This window comes from Plecotus auritus (genome assembly GCF_963455305.1).
Source record: "Plecotus auritus genome assembly, chromosome: 6".
NCBI classification, from domain to species: Eukaryota; Metazoa; Chordata; class Mammalia; order Chiroptera; family Vespertilionidae; genus Plecotus; species Plecotus auritus.
In genome coordinates, this window is record NC_137773.1 from 90,978,188 (window position 1) to 90,994,574 (window position 16,387).

Genomic DNA, 16,387 nt, shown 5'->3' on the forward strand with positions numbered 1-16,387 from the left:
ACTGCTGGCTCCCAACTGCTCGCCTGCCTGCCTTCCTGATTGCTCCTAACCACTTCTGCCTGCCAGCCTGATCACCCCCTAACCACTCCCATGCCAGCCTGATTGATGCCTAACTGCTCCCCTGCCAGCCTGTTTTCCCCTAACTGCCCTCCCCTGCAGGCCTGGGTCCCTCCCAACTGCCTTTCCCTGCAGGCCTGGTCACCCCTAACTGCCTTCCCCTGCAGGCCTGGTCCCCCCCCCCCCCCCGACCCAACTGCTCTCCCCTGTAGACCTGGGTCCGTCCCAACTGCCTTTCCCTGCAGGCCTGGTCACCCCCAACTGCCCTCCCCTGCAGGCCTGGTCCCCCCCAATTGCTCTTCCCTGCAGGCCTGAGTCCCTCCCAACTGCCTTTCCCTGCAGGCCTAGTCGCCCCCAACTTCCCTCCTCTGCTGGCTTGGTTACCCCTAACTGCCCTCCCCTGCAGGCTTGATCGCCCCCAACTGCCCTTCCTTGCAGGCCTGGTCCCTCCCAACTGCCCTCCACTGCTGGCCTGATCACCCACAACTGCCCTCCCTTGCAGGCCTGGTCACTCCCAACTGTCCTCCCCTGCTGGCTATCTTGTGGTGGCCATCTTGTGTCCACATGGGGGTAGCCATCTTGTGTGTTGGAGTGATGGTCAATCTGCATATTACTCTTTTATTAGATAGGATAGAGCCCTGGTGCATGGGTGGGGGCTGGCTGGTTGGCCCTGAAGGGTGTCCCGGATCAGGATGGGGGTTCCCTTGGGGTGTGGGGCGGCCTGGGCGAGGGGCCTGTGGTGGTTTGCAGGCCATCCATGCCCCCCGGTGACCCAAGTGGAGGCCCTGGTATCTGGGGTTTATTTATCTTCTACAATTGAAACTTTGTAGCCTGGAGCGGAGCCAAGCCTTCTGTTTGCTCCGTGGCGGCAGCCATTTCTTTTGGGATTTATGTATCTTCTATCATTGAAACTTTGTTGCCTTAAGCAGAGGCCTGGGCCGGCCAGGGTGTGGGGAAAGCTTGGCTTCCTCCATCGCCGGGGGCAACCCTAGCCTCCTGCTCTTTCCAGCTCCGTGGCTGCCGCCATTTCTGTTTGGGTTTATGTATCTTCTATCATTGAAACTTTGTAGCCTTGAGTGGAGGCCTAGGCCGGCAAGGGCAGGCGGAAAGCTTGGCTTCCTCCATTGCCGGGGAAACGCAAGCCTCCCTCATGCTCTCTGTGGCTGTAGCCATCTTGGTTGGGTTAATCTGCATATTTGCTCCTGATTGGCTGGTGGGCGTGGCTTGTGGGCATGGCTTGTGGGTGTAGCGGAGTGATGCTTAATTTGCATATTACTCTTTTATTAGATAGGACAATCAGAAGAGAAGATCCAAGTGGGTTACATGAAATGCATTGGTGATACATTAGGGGGTAAGAGGAGGTGGTTCCTGTAGTCTCCATCATGGCAAACACAAGGGCCATAGACTTAGTGTTGCTGCATCCACCTGCACCATGGAAACCATGAGGTCTCAAGACTCACCCTACAAGATGATCTTTTCATCAAAGAGCTCCACTGAAAAGGCACAAGGAGTTCCTGTATGTAAAGAGAGATTTTCCCCGTAGCCTTGGCATATGGCTCTAATGGAAAGAGTCACACACGGTTCAAGCAGCTGTTCTGTGCGAGGGTCACTGAGAAGATACCACTGCTGGTCAACCAATGAGCTATAACTGGGCAATCAGATTCCTTCCTCCCACCCCTGTCTTTGGGATATATGTTCTGCCCACTGATGGAGAACTATGTGCCATTTCAAGGACGGAGGTTTGAGAGAACAATGTGTTGTTGAACCCATCTGACCGGGTGACCCAGTGAAGGCACAAGTCCAGGAAGTACAAACAGTCCCAAACAAGATGTACCAAAGGCCCATTTTAAGACACATCATAATTAAATTGCCACAGATCAAAGACAAAGGCCATCTTAGAGGCAGTAAGAGAAAACCAGCTGGTTACGTACAAGGGAAATCCCATAAAAGTGTCAGCTGAATTCTTAATAGCAACTTTGCAGGCCAGAAGGATTTGGCCTTGAATATTTTTATTTTTATTTATTTATTTATTTTTAAACTTTTTTTTTTTTAAATATATTTTATTGATATTTTACAGAGAGGAAGGGAGAGGGATAGAGAGCCAGAAACATCGATGAGAGAGAAACATCGATCAGCTGCCTCCTGCACACCTCCCACTGGAGATGTGCCCGCAACCAAGGTACATGCCCTTGACCGGAATCGAACCCGGGACCCTTCAGTCCGCAGGCCAACGCTCTTTCCACTGAGCCAAACCGGTTTCGGCTTGAATATTTTTATTGATGAGAGAGAGAGAGAGAGAGAGAGAGAGAGAGAGAGAGAGAGACATCAACGTGGGAGAAAAACATCAATGGGGTGCCGCCTACACCCATCCCAACCAGGAATGGAACCAGCAACATGGGTATGTGCCCTGACAAGGACTCAAACTGGCAACCTTACTGTACACAGGACAATGTCCAACCAACTTAGCCACACTGGCTAGGGCCGGCATGGAATATTCCTAGTAATGATAAGAAAGGACCTACAACCAAGATTACACTACCCAGTGACACTATAATTCAGACTTTAAAAAAACAAAGCAACCAAAAACGGTTTGGCTCAGTGGATAGAGTGTCGGCCTGCGGACTGAAGGGTCCCGGGTTCGATTCCGGTCAAGGGCATGTACCTTGGTTGCGGGCACATCCCCAGTAGGGGGTGTGCAGGAGGCAGCTGATCGATGTTTCTCTCTCATCGATGTTTCTAGCTCTCTATTCCTCTCCCTTCCTCTCTAAAAATATCAATAAAAAATATATTTTAAAAAAGCAAAAAAAAAAAAAAAAAAGCAGATAAAGACTTTCCCATACAAGAAAAAGCTAAAAATGTTCAGTGCCATTAAACCAGTTTTACAAGAAAAGTTAAAGAGACTTCCTTTAAAAAAAGAGAAAAAAATAAAAATATGAATAAAAAGTGGTAATAATGACATTCCTATTAATAATTACTTTAAATGTAAATGTTTTGAATGCAACAATCAAAAGACATAGAATGGCTAAATGGATTTAAAAAAAAACATATATATGTTACCTACAAGAGACCCACTTGAGATTGAAAGTAACACACACTACCTAAAAGTAAAAAGATGGAAAAGGATATTTTATGCAACTGGAGATGAAAGAAAAGCTGGTCCAGTAATACTTATATCAGACAAAATAGATTTTACAACAAAGGTTATAACAAGAGAAAAAGAATGACATTTCATAATGATAAAGTGATCAATCCAACAAGAAAATATAACCCTTGGAAACTTTTATGCATCTAACATAGAAGCACCTAAATACTATAGAAAGTGAGTATTGCGGGGGCAGGGGGGAGCATAAATTGAGATACTGACAGTAAGACAGTATTAATAAGGTACTTTAACATTACATTGAAATCTATGGCTAAATCACCCAGACAGAAAATCAACAGGGAAACAGAGGTCTCTAATAACACATTAGATCCCATAGTTTTAATTGATTTACATAGAACATTGTACCCCAAAGCAACAGAATATACATTCTTTTCATGTGCATGTGGAACATTGCTGGAGGCTAATTCCAGCAGGGTCATAATAAATGGGAGAAGTCCTCAAAAGGTCGAATGGACTCTTTCAGCTGGGCTGAAAATCTGCGTGTTATTACCTGCTGCTGGAACAGCTGAAGGCAGTTCCCCCAACCTGATGGTCCTTTATTGTTTACCAACCCTTACCTTTGATATGTATATCTGTTTTGCTATAGGGAAAAATGTGGGAATAAAATGCCATGGGTCCAGAGATTCGGAGAGCTTAGTCACTAGAACTAAGTTTCTGTCTGGCCTCCCAAATTTATATTTCATGTCTAGTTTATTTAATTTACATTTCAGCCCTTCTCCAGGTTCCTGAACCCTTGTAGATGCAGAAAAGACCCCAGCAGAACATGTTCCAGGACACACCAGCTGTTGGGCCACAAAATAAGTCTCCATAAATTATGGAATTTGAAATCATATGGAGAATATTCACAAATGACAATGGGATAAAAGCATAAGCCAATTACAAGAAAAAACTGAAAACTACAAACACATGAAGGCTAAATAGCACTCTAGAAAAAATTTATAGCACTATAGGCAAAGCTAATAAACAAGTAAATCTCAATTAAAAAAATGTAACTTTAGAAGAAAAAAAATCAAACCTTACACCTAAAGAAACTAAAAAAACAACAACAAATAAAGCCCAAATAAAGAAAATTATAATGAAATGAGTAGTCCAGCCACTGTGTCTCAATGTTTGAGCATCGACTCATGTACCAAAACGTCCCTGGTTCGATTCCTAATGTGGGCACATGCCAGGGTGTCCAGGTTGCTAAGGCTTGAACCCCAGCAGGGGCATGCAGGAGGCAGCAGATATATGTTTCTCTCCCTCTCTCTCTCTTTCCCTGTCTCTTCCCCATGCTCTAAAATCAATAAAAACGTACTTAAAAAAATAAATAAGCAACAATAAAGTAGGATCTAAAAATATATAAAAGATCAATGAAAACAAAAGCTAGTTCTTTGAAAAAAACACAAAATTAATAAAACTTTAACTAGATTCATAAAAAAAAAGGATAGGACCAAAATACATAAAATTAGAAATGAAAGAAGATAAGTGACAATGACACCAGAGAAATCCAAAAACTTAGAAGACAATACTATGAATAACGATATGCCAACAAATTTGAAAATTTAGAAAAAAGGATAAATTCCAAGAAACATACAATCTTCCAAGACTGAGAAAGAACAGAAAATCTGAATAGACATATAATCCTTTATAATAAAGAGGTAATATGCAAATTGACCCTTACACTCTCACGCAAGATGGCTGTCCCCATGTGGTCAAAGATGGCCACCACAAGATGGCCGGCAGGGAAGGGTAGTTGGGGGGGACCAGGCCTACAGGAGAGGAAGGGCAGTTGGGGGGGACCAGGCCAGCAGGGGAGGGCAGTTAGGGGCGACCAGGCTGTCAGGGGATGGCAGTTAGGGGCAACCAAACCAGCAGGGGAGGGCAGTTAGGGGCAACCAGGCCGTCAGGGGAGGGCAGTTGGGGGCTATTGGGCTGGCAGGGGAGCAGTTAGGTGTCAATCAGGCTGGCAGGGGAGTGATTAGGGGTGATCAGGCTGGCAGGCAGGCGAGTGGTTGGGAGTCAGCAATCCCAGGTTGTGGGAGGGATGTCCGACTGCCAGTTTAGGCCCGATCCCACTGTGGAATTGGACCTAAACCGGCAGTCAGACATCCCCTGAGGGGTCCCAGATTGGAGAGGGTGCAGTCTGGGCTGAGGGACCCCACCCTTGTGCACAAATTTTGTGCACCAGGCCTCTAGTTGCTAATAAAATTGAATCCTTAATCAAAAACTCCCAGCAAACAAAAGCCCTGGACTGAATGGCTTCACAGGTAAATCTCACCATGTTTGATAAAAGAATTAACTCCTATCCTCAAACTATTCCATAAAATTCAAGAGAAGGAATGGCTGTCAAACTCTATTTATGAGGCCAGCATTACCCTGATTGCAAAATAGACTGGCCAATATCTCTGATGAACATAGATGCAAAAATCCTCAACAAAATATTAGCAAACCAATCCAGCAATAAATTAACAAGATCATATGCCATGGTCAAGTGGGATTTATTCCCCAGATGCAAGGTAGCTTCAACATTCTCAAATCAGTCACCTGATACACCACATGAACAACAACAACAAATCATATAATCATATCAATAAATACAAAAAAAGCATTTGACAAAATTCAGCATTCATTTATGAATAAAATTAACAGTGAAGTGAGGTTAGAGGGAATGTACTGGAACCTAATAAGAGCCATATATACTAGTAACAAACCCACAAACACAAAAACAAATTAATTAATTAAATAAATAAAATTTTTAAAGGGCCAGTTTCCAGCTGTGCCTTCTCCTCATGGGGCCTGGAACCTGTGCTTCCAAGGCGCGGCTGGGGATACAGTTTGGGAGAGGGGGTTGACAGGTGAGGACATGGGATGGGTCAGGCTCCGGGCTCGGGTCTGGGACCTCTAAGTGTCTCTACCTTTGCTGCAATGCCAGGAACTACCCCACCCCTGCTGGAACCAGTGGTGGAGGCCCCGGTAGGGGAGGTCTAGGGCCCCAGGAAACTCTTACCAAAGAGGGGCAGCAAGAACGGTGTTGGTCCCCACAAACCACCCAAAGTCAAGCAGTTGTTTGAAAAGTTGGATGATGGTTTCAAAGCTACTTGGACCTAGCCTGTGCCTGTCGTAGCCAGAAAAGCAGACTCAGTCCCTGCAGTGTGTTTACTGAACACTACTTGCTGGAGAAGGAAGAGCCCACTCCTCAGAGGAGCCTGATGGCTCTGACCAGTCTGGCCAACCTCCATGTCAATCTCCCACATGATAGAGGAGCACTTGCTGCAACCTCTGTAGCCCTGAGAGATGCCTTCTTAGTGCACTGGTTGTGCTCTAGTCTCTGGAACCAAAGGACCTGTCTGAATTCCAGCTCTGCCCCTGGCTAGGTGATGAGGTGGCTCTGAGACTGCACCTCACTGACCCGCACAACAAGGAGCTTAATTGACCAAGGAGCCCAGCTGCTGTGCTCTGAAGTGCAGCCCTGCACCTGTGCCAAGGCCTTGCTGCTTTCACAGCTCAGCGGCCAAACATGACAGAGATGGTAAGGTAGGCCTGTTTCTGGGAGACACCATGTTAGGGTTGCCGAAGGAGGAACACAGGAGGCCAAAGTGGTAAGGGGTTATAAATTTATAAGGTCATGGAGACCAGATGGGCTGAGCCCCCAAATGGCGCCAGTCCCTAAAGACAGAGAGTCAGAGGTTTTTGAAGGACTCTAGGCAGGCTTTTTCTGAGCGGAGAATTTTCTGTGCAGGTGGGGATTCTGGGAAACTCTGGAGGGGAGAGATATGGTCTTAACAAGTGGAATGTGGTCTAAGTAAGTGGAATGTCCATTGTGAAGTGGCCTAAAGGTCAATAACCAGGGGAGAGGATATCGATTCAATTATTTGATCAGACCTAACATTCCAGCCTTTTTGTTCTATGGAATAGGGAGGAAGGTCATATCTTCCATATTGACTCCCATTCCTGCTGATGGGAGATGTTGATATCACAGGGGAATGGACTTCGATAGTGGTGGACTGGACGAGGGGTCGCAGCAGCATGATTTCCCCGAGAGACTGGTTGGTGAAGGCTAGAAAACAGTCCTGTCGAGTGACGTGGGAGGTAAAAGCTGGTCCTGGGGTTGCCACAGCCTCACTAGTTTGGTTTTGCTGCTTTTCTGGGCCTGGAGCTGAAATACACCTGAGGCCTAAATGTTATCTTTAGGGAGGGAAAGCTCAGGGGTCTAAGTTGCCTGACTAGTGATATGAAAGGAGAGGATAGGTTACCCTGGGGGCGAGGTTCTTGCTTTTCCAGTTTTGTCCCTTGCTGGGCATCTACAGCTTTCTGGTAGGTCCTGAGACAGGATTTTAAAATAGGTAGAGAAGTGGTTAAACTCCCTATGGCAGTTCCAGCCCCTGCTGTGATGGCGAGGGTTAGGAGGAGAGGGATTATCTGGACTGCCCTTTTGTGTCAGATATGATGGGCTACCGGGACAGGTAAAGACTGATTATTGGGTCCACATCTACATTGGGTGAGAGATAGATGAGAGTACAGGTTCCTGTCCAGTTGATCAGGAGGCAGATGTATGTATGTGTGTGTTTTCCCCACAGAAGAAGAAAAATCCCTGATCATGGAGACAAACTGAAAGGTATGGAGAGAAGAGGTGGATTAAAGGATATGGGGTTCCTTTTCCTGGTTCTGAGCTCCAAGTTGAGAGGTTAGTCGCCATGGCATTACCAATAAGGGATGACAGATGGGTGGTTGAGAGATTATTGCAGTGAAAGTGGCAGGAATGTGACGCCCTGACCGGTTTGGCTCAGTGGATAGAGCGTCAGCCTGCGGACTGAAGGGTCCCAGGTTCGATTCCAGTCAAGGGCATGTACCTTGGTTGCGGGCACATCCCCAGTGGGGGGTGTGCAGGAGGCAGCTGATCGATGTTTCTCTCTCGTCGATGTTTCTAACTCTCTATCATCCCTCTCCCTTCCTCTCTGTAAAAAATCAATAAAATATATTAAAAAAAAAAAAAAGAAAGAAAGTGGCAGGAATGTGAAAATGGGCTGTTATCCAATGGAAAAGCTAAAGGGAAGGAAAGGAGTAGTTGAAGCCTGTGGCCTGAAGGTTGGATAAGAAGTAAAACAGACCGGCTATTGGAAATAACCATTGGCTTCCGGGGAGACCTGGTAGTCAACCCATTGGGACCAAAGGCCCTTTGGTAGTTCTAGGCTAACTGTGCTGTTGCAAGGTGATGATGGGAGATGGCCTATTATTATACTGCCCTGTGACCTTGTAAAGCATATAGGGGCTTGGGCGATTAGTGGGGTGTGTGGAGTGATAGGACCTGTGACTGGGAGGGAGGAAGGAGCTACCTTAGTAAGAGATAGAATATAAGTACGAAAAGGAAGAGAGGCCCGATTTGCCTGGGCTGTAGGATAATTACCTGGAAGGGTGTCTGCCTTTTTGAGAAATATAGTTCCTTTTCTTTCTGATAAGCTAGAGTGATTTTTGGCTGATTCCATCTCTTGATTGGGATAGGGATGGTGGTATACGCTGAAGAGGAGAGGGAAAGGCAGAGCCAGCAAACCCTGGAAAAGTTGGATTGGTCTGGTTTATGAGGGAATGGGTACGTGTTCATTCGAGATGAGTGGAGGTGAGAAATTTCCTTATGGGGTAGGAGAGGAGGGTTGGAATAGGATGAGAAGGTGAGCTAATCCTCACTTCCAGGGCCGGGATTGTCCCAAAGAGGGCAAAGGGTATGTTTGGGACCTAGAAAGAAGGAAATATCATCACATAGTAATTGTATTCCCCTTGTAGAGGGGTGTCCCATAGAAAGATGAGAATCCTGATGCAAAGGGAGAGGGGCAGTAGCTAGGACCTGTAGGATTTGTATTGGGAGAGGATGTGGGCTTCCCGGGAAGTCAGGGTTGGTTGGGTCAGTACATAGCGGGCACGTGCAGGGGTGCTCACTCATTCGTTCTCTTCCTCTGGGATGTGGGTAACACGGAGTCTGGTGGGCCCAATCTGGTGGGTGTAATACGTAGGGGATGGAGGTGATCTGGGAAAGGAGGAACCATGGGGAACACCCTGATAGTTTAGCTGCAACTGGGGCAGTTAAGAGTTCCTGATAAGGGCCTTGCCATCAGGGCTGTAAATTACTGATGGATGGATTTCCTTTAGTAGGTACCAGTGCCCTGGCTGTATAGGAACAGGGGGGCTGTTTCCTGTAAAAGGTCAAGGGAGGTCCTGATCAACACGTTCTCTCAGTAATTGTCAGATGAGATTTAAAATGGGACACTGACTCCTAAGGAGTCCCTGTGGAAGGTAAGTTTCCTAATGAGAAGGGTCTTTCATACATGAGTTCAAAGGGACTAAGAAAGGAGGGTGCATTGGGGGCACTGACCTGAAGTGCATAAAGGTTAGGCGTAGGAGAGTAGTTTAAGGTTCTTTAGTTTGGAGAGTTAATTTAGTTAGTTGAGACTTAATTAAGGAATTTGACTGTTGTACCTTGCCTGAAGATTGGGGCTGGTGTTGGGGGGGAGGGTGTAAGTTCCAGGAGATGTTTAGAGTTGAGGAGGCCTGTTGAGTCATTGGAGATATGAAAGCAGGCCCATTATCTGATTGTAATGAGGTGGGTAGGCTGAATCTGGGAATGATGTGCTGAATGAGAGTTTGAGTGACCTCGAGGACTTTTCAGACCTAGTGGGGAATGCTTCTACCCAGCCTTAGATGTATCTACTAAGGTTAAGAGATATTTGGGTTTTTTTTAATAGGGGGCCTGTGAGTGAAGTCAATCTGCCAGTCTGGTCCAAGGATTTGGCCCCTGGACTAATGAGTGGGGAAAGGAAGTCTAATCTCACCTGTCCTTGGGGAGATACTGGGTAACAAGTAGAACAGGTTTTGGTGATACCTTGCTGTAGGAAGGACATATGATGAGGGGTTTTAGATTACAAATGTATCCTACTAGTATATGTAGGGAGTTGTAGATAGCCCATAAGATATCACAGGCCTGTCCCTGGAGAAGGATATATTTTTCCTGTAATTTTAACCATGGATCTTCTTGAGGAGCCCCAAGATCTAGTAGGGACTGAAGTTCCTCTGGAGTGTATTAGGGTGTTAGATGGGGTATAGCTAAGAGTTGGGGAGATGGAGGCTTCCTCTGAGCCGCTGCCTTGGCCTCCTGGTCTGCTTCGTTATTTCCCTGTATTACGGGATCATTCCTGACTTGGTGTCCTTTGCAGTGTATGACTTTTAAGAAGGCTAGAAAAGGGGAGAGAAGTGCCTGAATACCAAGCAGGAAGACCTGTTGAGGTTTTCAATGATAGTGTGAATGAGCGGTGGAAATAAAGAAAGTCTAGGCTCAGTTATAAGGACTTAAGCATCAGGAGAGAGCCTGGGTGGGGCTGCTTTAGCTTACTAGGAGAGACGTCACGGGTGATCAGGTCCTGACACACTGGACAACACAAACCTGATTTACAAATACCCAGCTGTAGCAAAAAAGTAAACAACCAGCATTTAAATTTATGAACACACTTTAAATACAGTCTTACAGTCAAGAAAATATACATTCAGCCAAGTACAAGCGACCTTCTGTAATAAAAACTAAGAGCAGGTGAATTAAAACTTGTCTAGCAATCGATAGTATTTTATGCTATTTTAAAATATGTAGTCCTAGCCAGTTTGGCTGAATGGATAGAGCGTCGCCTGCAGACTGAATTGTCCCAGGTTCGATTCTGGTCAAGGGCACATGCCTGGATTTCGGGCTTGGTCCAACGTGCAGGAGGCAGCCAATTAATGATTCCCTCTTATCATTGATGTTTCTATCTCTCTCTTCCTCTCCCTTCCTCTCTGAAATCAATAAAAATAAATTAAAGAAATAATAATAAAATAACATATTTAGATGTTTATCATTTAACCCAGCAATGCTCCAAAGTCTTTAAGTTACCAAAGACTTTGAAAAATTATGTATAGGCACATGAAGCTGGAGAAAAGGAATTGGGGGTGAGGGAGGAGGGAGAAGGCTCATCAGTCTGTTTCTAGGCCTCTGGCCACTTGCATTTAAAACTGCCACATTTTTCCTTAGAGATAACACGCTAAGGTTTGAGTGATAATGAGTTCAGTTTCTGATAGGACTCTTAAGTAAGTGCAGTTTTGCAGTAAAGAAATGTGCTCTTTGGGAAGGGGATGGTGTTGTGAGAAGGTGCTGAGGTGAGAGCAGTTTTCAGAGCATTTAAGGGGGTGAGAATGCTGGGCTTGGGATCTAACGGCTCAGTGAGGGATCCCTTCGCTGCGTCATAGAGGGGATCTGCGAGATGAGTAAAGTTGGGAACCAGAGGGGAGAGTACCCAGCCAGCGCAAGAAAGGAGAATATTTCTTGTCTAGAGGAGGGTACAGTCATAGAGGAGATAAGGCGTTTAGGGTCCATGGTAATGGCTCAGCTTTGTGGGGTGAGAGTGAAACCAAGGTAGGTGACTGTTGTTTGGAACAACTGGGCTTTATGGGGGATGCCCGGTAGCCCTGGTTGGGCACTGAGCTACAACAAGAAAGGAGTCAATAAAGGGGTCTCAACTAAGATGCAGTGTAGAGTGAGGCGGCCTAGGGCTGTGAGACTAGTCTGACAATGCTCATAATAGAGACTGAGGTGGGGACAAGGGTGCTAGTGAATTTGGAGAGGGCAGAATAAGTGGCCCCAGTGTCATTTGAAAGGAGATTGGCTTGCCTGCTACCACAATCGTTCCCTGAGGCTCTGTCCTGGTGATGTAAGTCTGTGGGGCCCTGTCAGGGCCTGGGCAGCTTTAGTGTTGAGTGGCCAGTCCCAGGAGGTCTGGGAGCTCCATACCAGATCCAGAGGGCAGCCTTGCTGAGGTCCGACCTGGAGGGGCCAGACTACAGTCTGATTTCCAGTGGCCTTCCCTTCTACACCTTAGGCAGGGCATTCATGTCTGCACATATGATCAAGAACGGGTTTCCAAGGCATAAAAATATCAAAATTTGCCTTTCTTACTAATATGATTTGTGCTTCTTTCAATTTAGGTTTAGCATTAAGTTATTTTTTTGCCATCTAAAGAAAAATGATTATCATTACCCAAGATAGAATTAACTTCATTATCTCACAGAATCCAATGCAGAAAAATTTCTTGCTTCCCTGAATGGCAATTAAATTGTCTATTGCTGGGGGCTAATTCCAGCAGGTCATAAATGCAAGAAGTTCATCAAAAGGTTGGTGGACTTTGAGGCTTCAGCAGGGCTGAAGATACATATTATTGTGTGCTGCAATAGCTGAAAGCATTTCCCCAAACCTGAAAATCTACATGTTATTGCCTGCTGCCTGACAGTCGAAGGCAGTTCCCCCAACCTGACAATGCCTACTGTATACCAAACCTTACCTTTGATATGTATATCTGCTTTGCTTTAGGGCAATTTGTGTTAATAAAAAGCTAGGGGTCCACAGATTCAGAGAACTTGGTTACTGAAGGACTTTCATCCATAAGGAAGCAATGTCAAAGTCTTTTTTTTTTTTTTTAATATATTTTATTGATATTTTACAGAGAGGAAGGAAGAGGGAGAGAGAGCCAGAAACATCGATGAGAGAGAAACATCAATCAGCTGCCTCCTGCACACCCCCCACTAGGGATGTGCCTGCAACCAAGGTACATGCCCTTGACCGGAATCGAACCCGGGACCCTTCAGTCCGCAGGCCGACGCTCTATCCACTGAGCCAAACCGGTTTCGGCTCAAAGTCTTTTTTAAAAATAATTTTTTATTGTTAAAAGTATTACATGTCCCCCTTTTTCTCTCATCAATGCCCTCCAGCCCACCCCACCCCCACCCCCTCAGCATCCTATTGTCTGTGTCCCTATATGCACACAATGTGTTTCAGGTAAGCTAAGTGTTATTACAAGAGTCAAAAGTTAACAAAAGTTATAAAGTAAAAAAGTTACAGTAATCTAAATTTAACTTATTAAAAATACTTTTTGCCAAACCAGCGTGGCTCAGTAATTGAGTTTTGACCTTTGAACCAGGCCACGGTTCGATTCCCTGGTCAGGGCACATGCTCAGGATTCGGGCTTAATTTCCAATGGGGAGCATGTTGGGGGCAGCCAATCAACGATTCTCTTTCATCATTGATGATTCTCTCTCTCCCTGAAATCAATACAAATATTTTTTAAAATATGCATTTAATAAATTTAGTTTAGCCTAAGTGCACAGTGTTTATAATGTCTATAGTAATGCCCTCTAGATCTTCACATTCACTCACCACTTACCTACAGCACCTTCCAGTCCTGCAAGCTTCATTCATGGTTAAGTGACCTTTAAAGGTATATCATTTTTTATCTTTTATACCATATTTTTACTGTGCCTTTACCATGTTCAGATGTTTAAATATACAAGTTCCACTGTGCTACAATTTCTTTCTTTCAGTACTCAGCACAGTGACATGCTACATAGATTTGTAGTCTAGTAATAGACTATACCATATAGTGTAGGTATGCAGTAGGCTACGCCATCTAGGTTTGTGTAAGCCAACTCTATGATGTTTACACAAATACAAAATCGCCTGGTAAAAAGACACATACTTTTATTCACACATCATGAAAAGTAATTAAGAACTTTGAAAGAATACATTCAGCTACAAGTAAGAGGAAACCCCCAGTCTTCCAGGTAGGAAAAATGTACTTACGTTCACATTTCTCACATGAAAGGACCAGGTCAAAGCAGCCAGTGGACAATGCAGTGGAGAAAACTCCCATATACTTCTTTGTGACTACACAATTATAGATGTCACAAAGTGAATCAGGAACACACTAATTAGCTCTGTTGACAGTATAAGGTGTTTCCCATACAAATGAGATTTTATATAATCTAAAGAGGGGAATTAGACATTATTCCAATACTAGAGGCCTGGTGCACGAAAGTCATGCACGGGGGAGGGAAGGGGTGTCCCTCAGCCCATCATGCACCCTCTCCAATCTAGGGATCGGGCCTAAATGGGCAGTTGGACATCCCTCTCACAATCCAGGACTGCTGGCTCCCAACTGCTTGCCTGCCTGCCTTCCTGATTGCCCCTAACTGCTTCTGCCTGCCAGCCTGATTGATGTCTAACTGCTCCCCTGCCGGCCTGTTTTCCCCTAACTGCCCTCCCCTGCAGGCCTGGTCCCCCACAACTGCTCTCCCCTGCAGGCCTGGTCCCCCACAACTGCTCTCCCCTGCAGGCCTGGGTCCCTCCCAACTGCCTTTCCCTGCAGGCCTGGTCGCCCCCAACTTCCCTCCTCTGCCAGCTTGGTCACCCCTAACTGCCCTCCCCTGCAGGCTTGATTGCCCCCAACTGCCCTCCTTTGCAGGCCTGGTCCTTACCAACTGCCCATCTTGTGTCCTCATGGGGGCAGGATCTTTGACCACATGGGGGCAGCCATCTTGTGTTGGAGTGATGGTCAATCTGCATATTACTCTTTTATTAGATAGGATAGAGGCCTGGTGCATGGGTGGGGGTTCCCTTGGGGCATGGGGCGGCCTGGGCGAGAGGCCTGTGGTGGTTTGCAGGCCGGCCACACCCCCTGGCGACCCAAGGGGAGGCCCTGGTATCTGGGGTTTATTTATCTTCTACAATTGAAACTTTGTAGCCTGGAGCGGAGCCAAGCCTTCTGTTTGCTCCGTGGCGGCAGCCATTTCTTTTGGGATTTATGTATCTTCTATCATTGAAACTTTGAAGCCTTGAGTGGAGGCCTAGGCTGGCAAGGGCAGGCTGAAAGCTTGGCTTCCTCCATTGCCGGGGAAACCCAAGCCTCCCTCTTGCTCTCTGTGGCCATAGCCATCTGGGTTGGGTTTATTTGCATATCCACTCCTGATTGGCTGATGGGTGTGGCTTGTGGGCGCAGCAGTGATGGTTAATTTGCATATTACTTTTATTAGATAGGATAAAAGTCTGAATCAGTTTCTGGTTTACAGAAAAATGCTAACCCTGATGAATCATTGATGTGGGTGTTCTGAAAATATCAGTGAAAATCTACTTAAAAAAAAAAAGAATATAAAAGAGTTGGTGGAAGTTCTGAGGATATTCTTGATTGGAAGTGGAAAATCCAGAAAATGATATAAAAGATGAAACTCCTATGTATCTGTCTAGTCAATAACATTATCCACAGGGGAACACCCCAGCTCTAGATTTTTGTCCAATCACAGGTATTTTTTCTTAAATCAAAGTCTATTAAGCAAATAGTCAGAAAAAAGTAAAACTCCAAATATTAAAATAATTCACATAAAACTGTATTATTGCATAGACTTGCCTTATTTAACTATTCCAACTGTTTATAGGTATAAAGTTCTTATACTTGTCACCCAAAAGGGGAACTTTTGGTAGAGTCACTAAGGTAGAGTATACAAGACCAATAGAAAGATCCCAATAATCCTCTAATTGGGACTCCCAGCCAGGGCTATTTCTGGCGCTAGTGCGGCTCCAAGAAGGCACCCACATTTGCTACTAGCGGCGGCGGCGGAGCCAGGCCGGTCCTCAGCGCCCAGCACCATTGCTCCTAGCAGCCCGGAGCGAGCACCACAGGCCGGTGGCCGAGCTCGCGCATCTCAGCCATGGCTCCTCCACCTGCTCCGTAGAGAAGGGGAGCGAGTTGAGTGAGTTCGAAGTCCAGCCAGCCCTTGGCCTCCAAGCAGGAAAAGGACGGCACTGAGAAGCGAGGGCGGGACAGGCCGAGAAAGCAGCCTCCGAAGGAGCACAGCGAAGTGCCAACACCTAAGAGACCTCGGGGCAGACCAAAGGGGAGCAAAAACAAGGGCGCTGCCAAGACCCGGAAAACCATCACGACTCCAGGAAGGAAACCAAGGGGCAGACCCAAAAGCTGGAGGAAGAAGTGGGCATCTTGCAGGAGTCCTCCGAGGAGCAGTGACCGTGCCACCTGCTTCCTCCCTGAGGAGCCATTTCCTTCTGGGACTGGACAGCTCCGCTCCCACTGCCCCTGCCCCTGCCCCTCCCTCGGCCACTACCACCCATCTATGCCCGCCTGCACCGCCACACTACACAGCACACCAGCCGGGCCCTGGTGGCCCAAGTGGGAGTTTTCCTTTGGTCTCGATTCCCAGCACCCTCTCACCCCCACATGCATTCCGCCGGCCCCCTGGAAAAGCTGACATCCCACTTAGCTGCACCCCATGCCTGCTGCGTCCCTGCTCCCTGTGGTGGTGGGGGCATTGCTGACTAGGCTCCTGGTTTAGGGG

At 46.4% G+C, this 16,387-nt stretch overlaps 1 pseudogene across 1 annotated transcript; it reads left to right on the top strand.

The window, feature by feature from the left end:
* The first annotated feature begins 11,475 nt into the window (after nt 1-11,475).
* On the top strand, nt 11,476-16,059 carry LOC308251742 (high mobility group protein HMG-I/HMG-Y-like; annotated as a pseudogene). The gene is made up of 2 exons: nt 11,476-11,627; nt 15,793-16,059. The product of its transcript is annotated as a high mobility group protein HMG-I/HMG-Y-like (transcript).
* Nucleotides 16,060-16,387: the final 328 nt, after the last annotated feature.